We start from the raw sequence: 12,571 nt of genomic DNA on the forward strand, positions 1-12,571 counted from the left end.
ATCATTTAATTAACAATATAAATATTAAAAAAATATTTTATAATAAAATTTTATAATTGTAGTAAGACACCCTAGGCATGAATTATGGGGTACTAAATCCCACCCAGTTTTGTTGATATTGGACATGAACAAATACATTAAAATGCATACTATGTCACATTTAGCATTTAAAAAATAAAGTGGCAAAAAAGTGTTTTGAAATTCAAAGACCTATTCCCTTAGAATATGAGCAAAGAAATTCAATGAAAATGTAATTTATTGAGTTTGAGTTTTTATTCATTTTTCCACTGGTAATTACATTACCCGCACAAGAGACAGTTATTGAAGAGGTTCAAAAAATTAAACTATTTTTTTATCCTAGATTTGTGGGCTTTCACTCCTTTGCAGAAAGCATATGTTTTCCCCTCCAAAATCACCTCATAATTTAGGAATGCAATAATAATAAAATATTAACAGTCAGCAGAACACAAGATGCTGCATCTTCCAGTACCACCTCATTTATTCTAATTATAATTTGCACTTGTAGATATTTACAATGTGCCCAGCATACTGTAGTGACCTCTGCACTGAATTTATGATATTTATTATAACTCCTGAGTTTATACTATCACTAACCCACTTTACAGATGAGAAAATTGAGACTTAGAGGGGTTCACTGTGCTGCCCAAAGACAAAGAGCTAGTAATTGAGCCAGGTGTGGTGGTGCACGACTGTAATCCCAGAATTCTGGGAGGCTGAGACAGAAAGATTGTAAGTTTGAGCCCAATCTAGGTAACTTAGCAACTTAATGAGACCCGTCTCAAAATTTTTTACAAAAGAGGCGTGGACTGGGGATGTAATTCAGTGTGAAGGCCCTGCATTCAGTCTCTAAGTCTCCAGTGTTATGAAAAAAAAAAGTGCTAATATGTGGTAGACAGGATTCAAACCTAAGCAGTCTACTTCCAAAATCTAGCTTTCCAACCACACCTATCCATGGTATGGTCAGAGAAATGAACCCCAATGACACACAAGATAGAAGAAGATTAACAAGAACTAAGGGGTTACCAGCCGGTTTTAAGCGGCAGCTGGGTAGAATCTCTGAGCACAGGTGGAGAGTGTAGTGTGAAGGTAGAAACACAACTTCCTTTTGCATCTCAGACTGGGGAGTCCCAGGAGTCAAGTCATAAACATCATAAACTGGTTCAATGCAGTCACGAAAGAGAGAGAACAGATCCTCAGAGGTCTAAGCCAATCATCAGCAAGTGAGGATCAGGGGAATGAGAGCACAGAATGACAGGAGACTCGCCAATAGCCATGATCAAGAGGGCCTGACTATTGAACAGTGAAAGCATTTGAGAGTTGGGATCAGTGTAATGCCTGAGGGTGTAAGATTGGAGGTACGAGTGGACCAGCCTATGAGGATCTATGATGCTGAGAAGAAACTCCTCAAGAAGGACTCACTATAACCCTGCCCACCCCACACACTCCTTTCCCACACACCCCATCCACTTTCAGGCTTGGGGTTTTCCCCTCCTTCTTGAGTGAGGTGAAAGCTAGAAAGGGAAGTGAGGTAAACCATTCCTAAATGATTACTCTTCTTAAAATTTTTTATTGAGTTTATTAGTACACTTAGGTATACCTTATGATCACATTCTTCATTGAGAATTTGTACCTGTACATGATAAATCTTTTTTTTTTTTTGGTACTGGGAATCGAACTCAGGACCTTGCTCTTGCAAGGCAGGCCACAGCACCACTGAGCTAAATCCCCAGCTACATGACATAACTTGATTCTTATTTTTTCCCAGTTCCCTGCCCTCCCTTCAACCCCTCCACCACCGCCCCCATATACATAAGCTTTGTTTTCATTTTTCTTTCTTTTAATTTTTTACTTTCCTTTCTCTTGCCCCCCCACCAAGTTCCCCTTTCCCTTTAAACATTTTCTTCCTATTTCATAATATCTATTATACATTTTGGTCCTCATTTACACCTTTAGTTTCTCACATCCAAGAAATAATTTGGTATTTACACATGTGTGTCCTATTTATTTCACTTAAGAGTATGTCCTCAATATGCATCCATTTAGCTATAAATGTCTCGAGTTTATCTTTCTTTATGGCTGAGTACTACTCCATTTTATTAAACACACACACACACACACACACACACACATCTTCTTTATCCAGTCTCCAGTTGATGGGCTTTTGGCTGTTTCCAAGATTTAGCTATTACAAACTGTGCTGCTATGAACATGGGTGCACATATATCACTGTGGTATGATTCTTTTAATTCTTTTGGGAAAATGCCCAGCAGGGAAAGACCAGGGTCAACTGGGACCTCTAATCCTAGTTCTTTGAGGCATCTCCACACTGATTTCCACAGTGGTTGCACCAGTCTGCACTCCCACTAGCAGTGGAGAAGTGTTCCTTCCTCCACATCCCCGAGAGCATTTGTTATTGATTGATTTCATGATAGCAGCCATTCTTTCTGGGGTGAGGTGGAATCTCAGAGTTGTTTTCATCTACATCTTTACAATGACCAGTGATCCTGAACATTTTTTCATATATTTATTTACTGTTTCTACTTCTTTGTCAGAGAAATGTCTGTTCATTTCAGATGCCCATTTTTGAATTGGGTCTTTAAATTTGAGGGATCTGATTTTTTAAGTTCTTTGTATATTCTAGATAGTAGTCCTTTGAGGAACAGCTGGTAAAAAAATTTTCCCACATTGTAGATTATCTCTTAGCTCTGTTGGCGGTTTCTCTTGCAGTGCAGAAGCTTTTTAATAAGATGAGATCCCAGTTGTTGATTCTTTGTGCTAGTTCCTGCCCTACTGAGGTTTTGTTCATAAAGTCTTTTCCTATGCCAATGTCTTCAAGAGTTCTACCTAACTTATCTTCCAGCAGGTTTAGTGTTTCTGTTTTAATATCTAGATCTTTGATCCACTTCAATTTTAGTTTAGTGCATGGTGAAAGATATGGGTCTAGTTTTAATCTTTGGCAGGTTAAAATCCAGTTTTTCCATCACCATTTATTAAAGAGGCTATCTTTCCTCCAGTGAGGGTGTTTGGCTCCTTTGTCAAATATGAGGTGGCTGAGTGTGTCTGGAGTTGTTTCTGTGTCTTCTAATCTGTTCCATTGATCTTCAGCTCTGTTTCTTTGCCAGTACCATACTGTTTTTATCACAGTAGTTTTGTAGTATAGTTTCAATTTGGGGATTGTGATACCCCCTACCTTGTCTTTGTTGCCTAGAATTGCTTTTGCTATTCTAGGTCTCTTGTGGTTCCAAATGAATGTTTGGATTGTTTTCTCTAATTCTGTGAAATATACTGTTGGGATTTCAATTGGGATTACATTGAATCTACACAGTGGTTTTGGAAGTATGGCCATTTTCACTATGTTGGTTCTTTTTACCCAAGAACAAGAGATGTCTTTCCATTTTCTTATATCTTCTTCAATCTCTTTTTTCAGAGTGCTGTAGTTTTCAAGGTAAAGGTCTTTTACTTCCTTCATTAGGTTGATTCCAAACTATTTCTCCTAAATGATTACTCTTGCAGAGAAAACGATCATGAGATAGCCTGCTATTGTTATCCAAATGTGGGACTGAAGGCACTGAATCTAAATAGCATTTGCTATTCATTATTGATGTTACCAGACCCACCTGCCTTAGGATTGAGGCTGTCCAAGACACTCTTTAACCAAAACAAACAAATCATATATTTTGCAGATTTTCCTTAAATGTCTGTGTACATTTCCTATTAGTTGTAATTTTAATAACCTCTGAATGTGTCTCATTCACAGATATAGAGCACCTCACTGTTAAGTCTGAGTTACTTAGGTTTTGTTATGGTAACAAAACTTAGATTTATTTCTTTTTTCTCTCTTTTTTTTTTTTTTTTTTGTACCGGGGATCGAACTCAGGACCTTTCACTTGCAAGGCAGGCGGCGGCACCACTGAACTAGATCCCCAGCCCTTAGATTTAGTAATAGAAAGGATTTAATTTTATTTCTGAAATCCCAGCCAATTATTGATAGTCTGCTCAATATACATTCTGAACCCATACATACCTATGAAAATCAATCAAGGTCCAGGACCGGGGATGTAGCTCAGTGGCACTGCACCTGCCTGGCAAGCACAAAATCCTGAATTCAATCCCCATTACCAGAAAAATAAATAAATAAATAAATAAATAATCAATCAGTCAAGGTCCATACACATGTAAACAATTATTTATTAGTGTTATTACTTCCTGGTAGAGCTGAGTTCCTGTTTCCTCTAGAACAAATCCCAGATTTTAAAATTATTTAATGAGATATTTAAATATATGTTATGGTCAATCACTAATAAGTAGAGCCAGAATAATCCAGAGAATATTTTTTAACTCAGTTAATGACTTAAAATTAATAGACAGAGCTGGGGGGACCATACTTTTATAATCCCAGCTTCTTGGGAGTCAGAAGCAAGATGATCACAAGTTCAAGGTCAGCCTGTGCAATTTATCAAGAGTCTCTGTCAAAATCTTTAAAATAAGGGTGAGGGGTGGCTCACATTCCATCCACAGTACTGTTTACATGGGTGATGGGACCCCCAATGGGTTTGTAAGTTCTTGTGTATAATGAACAAAGAATTGGACATGGCACATGATGATAAGGAAGGTAACAGTTCACTCAGAGTGAGAAAGCTCACTGCTGGAAAAGAGAATGGCTCAAGTGCTGAAGGTGTTGGGTTTAAAAATTTAAGATGTTGCACCAGGTCTAGGGCACCTCCCATTGGATCTTCCATACGACTGACAGGGTGGTGAATGGTGTCAGCTGTGTCTATCGCTCATGTCCTTTCCCATAGTCCACTCTGTTATAATTGGAGGTATGAGAAGTAGCCCATATGCATGGACTTCAATGAGCTTCAAGTGAAGAAAGGTTACTATGATATAGATCAGTGGTGGCGAGCCTATGAGACACGTGCCACAGTGGACTGTTTGTATCACTGAAAGCTCTAAAAGGTTCACCATCACTGGTATAGATAATGACACATAATCTGGCATGCATGCATCCTGGTTTGGTATATTCCAAGGAGGGCTCAGATTCAAGTGAGTGGAGGGAAGAGGTCCCATAGCCCCAATTGTACTATCTATATTAGTACCACAAAATTAAATTAATAGACAGAATATCTATCTAATTTTAAACATGGTCATAGGATTTCATGACTGCTTAGGTTTACAGACACAAAGTTTCCAGCTTGAGTTTAAGGATTTGGTTATGCTGAGTAGCATTGGAGAGTAACATTTGGATATTTGATGGGAAGGATGGGACTTCCTGGAGAAAAAACAGTGCATTTCAATGGTGAGACACACATTTCAATGCACAGCATCGGAGAAGATCAGGTTGGCCACTCAAGTTCTTGAGAATCCCAGCAGCAGTTCCAGGGCCAAGCATGGAGTGCAGCAGCAGCCCCTCAGCACTGGCGGTAGCCATGCAGCAGCTTGGGTTCTGATGTCATCAGTGTCTTAGTCTCTGCCCTGTTGCTGGGACACAATATCTGGCACCCACAACTTAAAGGAAGAGAGGTTTACTTGGGCTCACAGTTGCAGTCCATGTTCAGCTACCTCCATGTCAGAAACAAGACGGCAGAAGGGCATGGCGGAGAAAAAGGTGCTTCAAGCCTTGGCAGCTAGGAAGCAGTGGATGACAGAAGAGCCTTGAAAGAAGATAAACCCTTCCAGGTTAGGCCCTCAGTGACCCACCTCTGACCAGGTGCTAACAACAAGTCAGCCATGAGCTTATTAGTGGACTAATACACCACTGAGTATTGTGTCCTGAGACCCAATCATCCTTCAAACATATGAGACACTGGGGAGACACTTCAGATTTAAACCACAGCCATCAACAACCGGAAATGTCCCTTCCCAGTCTGGAAGAGATGCAGGTGGCCAGGTTTGCAGAACATGTCAGACCTTCCTGAGGAATTTTACAATTAGAAGAGAGCTGGGCCAGAGAAATGTACTTTGTGACTATGACTATAACCTGATTTCCCTCTCCAGGCAGATGTATGACTCTTTGCTGCTAACTTATGGGGTGCAAGACATGTTGTCCCAGAATATGGCACCCTGGCATGCTGAGTATTTTAAACTAAGGAAAATTTTTAAAGCTACAGAAGCAAGAAGGTCACTCTGACCTTGTCCTTTCTCTTTCCTCTGAAACAGTTCATAAAAGAATTGTCTAATCTTCTTTCCCTGAAAATAGGTCATAAGATCTTCATTTCAGAAGGGTCCTGCCTTATACCCAGAGATCAAGAAGAATCTTACAAGAAGGCCTTGTTTTGTCTCTTAGTTTATTACCATCAGCTCTACCCTTTGTCCTCCAATCACACTTCTGTACAACTGCCCCCAAAATACAATTTTTCCTGGGTCTTTGGGTGTTCAATTTAGAAGCTTCCTGTGTCATATTTTGGTCAGGATTGGGAATGTAGTTCGGTGATTAAGTGCTTTCCCAGGCTGTGTGGAAAGCCCTGGGTTCAATCCTCAGCACTGCAGCAAGGGGTTACTTTGGTTAAACAAATGTGTTAGGCTTTTTCTCACATTAGTCTGTTTTGTTGTTGTTGTTGTTATTGTTATTGTTGCTGCTGCTGTTGTAGTGGTGTCATCTATGAACCTTAAAACTGATAAGGAAAAGATACTATTTTTTCTCCCTTACTTTAACTTCTAGTCTACTTGTCACCTGATCCAAACTCTACGTGCCCCTTGTCTCTTCCTAAGTATTGCAGTACAACTTCATCTCACTTGTGTGAATTCCTGCCATGGTCTCAATGTTGGTACCTCCTGAAAAATTTGTATGCTGCAACTCAATCCCTAACATGATAGTATTAAGAGGTAGGGCCTTTGGGGAAGTAAGTCATTAAGAATTCCACCCTCCTATATGGATTACTGCCCTACAAAAGCGATCAAAAGGAGCTGCCTTGCCCCTCCCACCAATCCCAGGCAAAGATGCAACAAGAGGTGCCACTTATGAAGCAGAGTGTAAGGCCTCTCCAGACACCAAGTCTGCTGGTGCCCTGATTTTGGACTTTCCAGTCTCCAGAACTGTGAGCAATAAATTTCTATTACTTGTACATTATCCAATCTAAGACATTTCATTACAGTAGCCTGAAAGTCCTGTGGTAGTCACCTTCAGATTCTCCTTTCCGTAGCCCAACAAGACTGAGTTCTGTCAGCAGAATGGTGCTAGGCAGTATTCTAAGCCAGCTCAGAGAATCGTGTAAGTGCTATCTCTTCCCACTATAACTTTTAGTAATAACTAAAACTATAACATTTTTCTTTGGAAATGATTACTGGGCTCAAGAAGGGAGGGAATAGTAGGATTACTTCAAGGTATTGGTTATTTAGAAAGGAAATGAGTGATCATCATCCCTTACATATAGTGAGCCAAGGTGTCATAAACTACAGCCACAGACAATATTGCAGACCTTCCAGAATTCAGATCTTGTAAAATAGAAAGACATATAAAGAAAGGTTGAAAACTAACTGGAGATATAAAAATAGTGACTACTTTGGGTCGAATTTAAGAAAACCCAGTAGAGCAGCCTAAGAGTTTGGTATACTAATGGATGACTTTCTTTGGCCTTCAAAGTTTTGTTGTCATTGGTTCAGAGAATCAGAGAATCAAAGAATCAAAATATCTCAAAGCTGTAGTCTGGCTTAAAACAGGAATAATTTGGAAGGTATGCAATAAAGAAAAAGGCCAGTTTTTCCTAACCCTGATGAAAGAATAGGGGAAGAAGAGAGTTGGGGAACAGAGAGGATTATTAGGCTCCAGTGAGTGTCCCCAGGAAGGAGTCCTCATCCCTGCCCATCACTCCTAGGTTGATTCCAGGGTGAGAGATGAATCCAGAGAGATTTAATTGGAAAGATAAAAGCAGAGAGGCCCAGCACCTCATTCCGCATGGGCTGAGAGCTGGAGGGCCTAGAGTTCTACCACAGCCCAGCAGAGGCTGTAGCAGGGAAGTAGAGATGCCTGCGGGGGGCATCTGTGATAGGAAGCCTGAGGCAGCCTCACTGAGTATGGAAACGTGTTCAGCATGGAAAAGTGAGACAAGGGGACAACCTTGAGAGAAGGTGGGCCTGCCAAGGCTGCCTTGCCTGACAGGACACAGTAGTGGATGTGGCTGAAGACCAGTTGGTAGATAAACGACTTCTAGCAGCACCTGCTCTGGCCTCCCTGCTGCCTTGATTATATGCAAGGACCAGAAATTGAGATGCAAGAGGTAAAGAAGAGAGGAAAACTTGAATTAACTGAGAAGCATCTTGAGTTGAGACAATCCTGAATTCACAAGGGAGATATTTTTTCTCTCTTTTTGTTTGTTTGTTTTGGTTTTGGAGACAGGGTCTGGCTATGGATCCCAGGCTATCCTTGAACTCACAGTGATCCTCTTGTCTCATTCTTTTGAGTGCTGGGATTACAAATGTACGCCACCATGGTCACCTTGTGTTTTTTTCACCAGGAGGAATGAATTTGTGAGATGGAAATTAAGTTTCTTATATAGAAATAAAGCTTCATGTCTTTGACACTGTAGTTTGTTAAATAGATCTTTAATAAAACCAAGTAGGTAATAGTAGCAAATTTCCAAACAGACAAATCAGATTCTGGTTCTTTTTTTTTTATTTAAAAGAAAAAAGAACTTCAAAAAGTATTGCTTCCTGAATCTCAGAATGCCTTGCACAGAGTGTCACGTATGAATGTTGCTGAATGGTCCCCTAAGCATTGTCTCCCTTGTTCGATTCAAGTAAATATTCATGTGCACAATCTCATACACAATCCCCCAATGTATTTGAAATACACCTATATGTAAAAAAAAAAAAAGAGAGTGTTGGGGGTAATTAATAACATATGAGTGAGAAAAGAATTAGGAAAGATACATGGTCAGATGGAAATTCTCCTCCCAATTTACAATGGAAGACTTATGGGAGAAGATGATCCTTCCATTGGGGATTTGCTAGCTCACTGATGAAACCCAAAGATCACCTTAATGAGTCAGTATTACAATTTACCTGGGAGAAAAAGTTCTTACAAGAATTATCAACAGGTTAAAAGGTACTGTAATCTTACCCACTACCACAAGAGAGTTTGCAAGAAAAAGCAGTGAAATAGTAAAAAGAATAATACAATGAAGAGAACCATCCACAACTTGAAAACAACTTTGCTAGACACAATTGATCTGCATTGAAACCGAGATTCCTCTAACCCCTTCACACTCTAGTGTCCCTGGTAATTCTGCTTTTCAAGGTGTTTGCACACACCTGTCATACACCTTTGTTTCATTACTATCAGAGCAAAGTGGCTAGGGTCTGGGAAGGGGAGGTCACTTGCTTGGTCTGACTGTGTGGCAGATTTTAGCCAGATGGCCAACCACAGGGAAATATTTTGCCTACACAAGGTTATTTCCAAGTCTGCCTTACTGACAGATAAAAATAGTCAATTTTTAAAATGAAAGCTGCATTGTAAATGGACAAGTTGCTAATTTGGGTGGGATTCTTTGTACAGTTAATTTCTAGAACTGTTCAGGCTCTGGCATTTGTTTCCACAATGGTCCTTTGTGAAGACAATGACAGCTTTGAAACATTCGGTTTTCCTTTTTATTTAGACACAGGGAGAAACTAACAGTGGCTTGGTATTTATTTATTGGGGTGTAAACGTAGTTATGTAAATAAAAGATTATGGTTGTAAAGCCTATCAATAAAAATTTAGTGATTAAATACAGAAATGTCAGGCTTATTCCAAGTCCCCTGGCTCCTGTTGAATTGGAGTAGATGTTTTGATGTTCTTTTAATGGAATTTTTCATGGATTAATTTGTGTTTTAAGGCATACTGATGCATATGAATTTTTTAAATATGTATAAAAAGAATTAAAAAATAAAGTAAGGAAACAAAAAAGGAAGAAAAGAAGGGAGAAAGAGAGGAAGGTAGAAGACATGGAGGGAGGGAAAGAAGGAAAAGGGAAGAGAGAGGGAGGAATCAAAGAACTTGATACCCTGGTGATGCTTTATAGTGTCCCTAAAATGGTTAACAGTGTCCCTGCTCTCATTTTACCAATCTTTCCAAAATGACAGTGATATCTACAGAACATACACAACATGCTATGTACAATCCTGGCTCTTCTGTTCCCATAGATCTAATCACTTCACTATGGCACTAACAATTGTATACCACCTTAGAAAATCTTGATGATAAGAATCAATAGATACTAGAACATACCAAGAATAAGTTTATGCTCTATATCAAAATTTAAAGATTAAAATTAAAGTAGTAAATTAGACAGCAAGCCTTTCAATTGTGATTGTATAGTAAACCCAGCTGTCCTGCCCTTTCTCCTTGGGTTTTCTCACCTGTCATATCCGTCCCACTCTTTCTATAAGAAATTCCCTATCATTGATATATCTTTGATACTATTACTGAGGCCTACCTAGTTCAAATGTTTAAATCAGCCCAGCCTTACTTCAAGCTCCATAGTTCAAGAGTTTGCTTTATTCATAAAAACTGCAAATTTTCCTGCAGTACAAACCAGAAGTACACATTAAGTTCTATGACCTATGTCCAACTATCTCCCAACACAGAAAAGTCACTGTGGAGGTTAATCTTGATTGTCAATTTAGTTGGCTGGAGAGATAAGTAAAGCACGCTTCTGAGTGTTGTATGGGTAGGCCATGGGAGCATGACCTTGGGGACTATCTAGTTCCTGACCCTTCCTCTCTGGTGTTTTTCCCCTCTATTCTGCCTCTGGGCCACCAAGAAGTGAGCAGCTTTGCTCCAACATGCCCTTCTGCCCTGATGTTCCTGCCTTGGAGACAGGTGACCATGGATTGAAACCTCTCAAACTGTGAGCTAAAATAAACCTCTCCTCCTTTAATTTTCAGATATCAGATATTTTATTCCAGCAACAGGAAATGACTAATATAGTTATCCATAAATTATGGATCCATTATGGTTGTATGTTCTTTCTGGTTTCTTTCATTTAAAAGTTCTCCCTATGTGTACTTCTTGTTGTTTTTCCTGCTGCTGCTCCTGCTGCTGGCACTGTTGTTAATGATCTATGTGTACTAGACTCTGATCTAGGTGCTTGGAATACATAAGAGAATAAAGCAAAAGTTGCTGCCTTCATGGAGCTTACATTCTAATACAGGAGGTAGACAGTAAACAAGCAACAATAAATAAGAATTGGGAAAGTTTTTCATAAAGCTCAATGTAGATCTATTTCTTTCATCCTCCCAATAATTCTGTGAGTCAGTTAACTTCCTGTCCTGCTAAAACCTCCCAGAGCAGATTCTTTTTTCTGCAACTAAACCTCAACTAATGTGATTAGCCAGCCTTCTTTGTGAAGTCTTGACCCCAATTTCTTTTTTAAACTATAATAATGGAGTGTATCAGCCACCATCCTTAGTTGCAAGTAACTACTTCACTTAATAGGAAAAACAATTCCTAAAAAGCTATTGGGCAGTTCCTGGAATATCCTGGAGAGCTAGAGACCCAGACTTGGAAAACAGAAACAAAGAGAGGGGAAGCAGCCCAAATTGTTGTGAAGCACATTCACTGTTCACTGGATACTACCTCAGCCACTACATCTCAGGCTTCACTTTTACTAGTTTCCCTTGTCCAGCAAGACAGAACACTCACATGTTACACAAAGTGTGCTTACTACTTACAGATAGGCAACAAAGAACAACTGAAGTCTAGGATTTATGACAAGCAAGTGCCCCAAGGCCCAGGAAGGCTGCATTGAGTAGATAGAGTCTTGACTACATGTAACCCACTTGCATGACAATGGAGGGACTCCAGAAAGTACTCACCCTTGGGTTGGTACCTCAAGGTAGTGAGACTCCCTGGGCTAAGGCATTGAAGGACACCTTGTTTCTAAGGAGCCCAGAAACATAGCCTGGGATGTTCCATCCTGTCCTTCCTTTTCTCCAGGTGTTACAGTCCCAGCACACTGTACAGTTATTCTTGAGATCTATAAGCAAGAGTGAAAACTAGGTAGATCTAAAGCCACCTGAAGAACTATCTTGCAACTGCATTCCAAGGTCTGCAAGAAGTAGGGTCTGCCTCAGTGCTAACTCCAAAGCACTGCCACCTTCTGCCCCAGGCAACTAAAAATGTCCACAGCTGACCAGCAAATTCTCCACTGCCACTGGTTCTGTACATCAATAGTTCCACAGGCAAAATCTCCACTGGATGCATCTGAGTGGCCAGTGCTAGATGCCTGCTCCCAGTATTTTTCAGCTTCTGAAAATGGGAGAGGCTGCATCAAGGGTCAAAAGTTGATAAATTCACCCTCTAGGAAGAGTGTTCCAAAGCTGAGCAGCTCCTCCAAAATGATAAACATCTTCAACAAGGAAATTTCTCCAAACTTCCTCCTTGACTGTGCTGTGTGTTTTACAAGGTAGTATGTATCTGTACCTATGATAAGGGCTGCACTCCCCAACTGTAAGACACATGGCTCAGCATGTGGCCAAATAACCAGGCTATGAAACCCTCAGATGTCCAGCCACCAGGCAGGTAAAGATAGAACCCCTCATTCTCGTCCTCAGGCTGGTGTCTGGCCACCTTGAT

At 40.1% G+C, this 12,571-nt stretch overlaps 1 long non-coding RNA gene across 10 annotated transcripts in view; it reads right to left on the reverse strand.

Moving 5' to 3' along the window:
- Positions 1-244: 244 nt before the first annotated feature.
- LOC106010467 (uncharacterized) overlaps positions 245-12,571 on the reverse strand; it is a 215,740-nt gene continuing 203,413 nt past the window's right edge. For 4 of the 10 annotated variants that reach the window (XR_015447221.1, XR_015447242.1, XR_015447222.1 and 1 more), the window contains one exon: positions 246-4,103. This is a non-coding gene — a long non-coding RNA (uncharacterized LOC106010467). Of the gene's footprint in view, positions 4,104-12,571 lie in introns of all 10 variants that reach the window. The other 6 variants (XR_015447240.1, XR_015447239.1, XR_015447235.1 and 3 more) reach the window with 2 other exon arrangements.

The sequence above is a fragment of the Heterocephalus glaber genome, unplaced genomic scaffold (genome assembly GCF_053883595.1).
Source record: "Heterocephalus glaber isolate CG9 unplaced genomic scaffold, H.glaber_assembly_v1.0 deba00000347, whole genome shotgun sequence".
Taxonomy (NCBI): Eukaryota; Metazoa; Chordata; class Mammalia; order Rodentia; family Bathyergidae; genus Heterocephalus; species Heterocephalus glaber.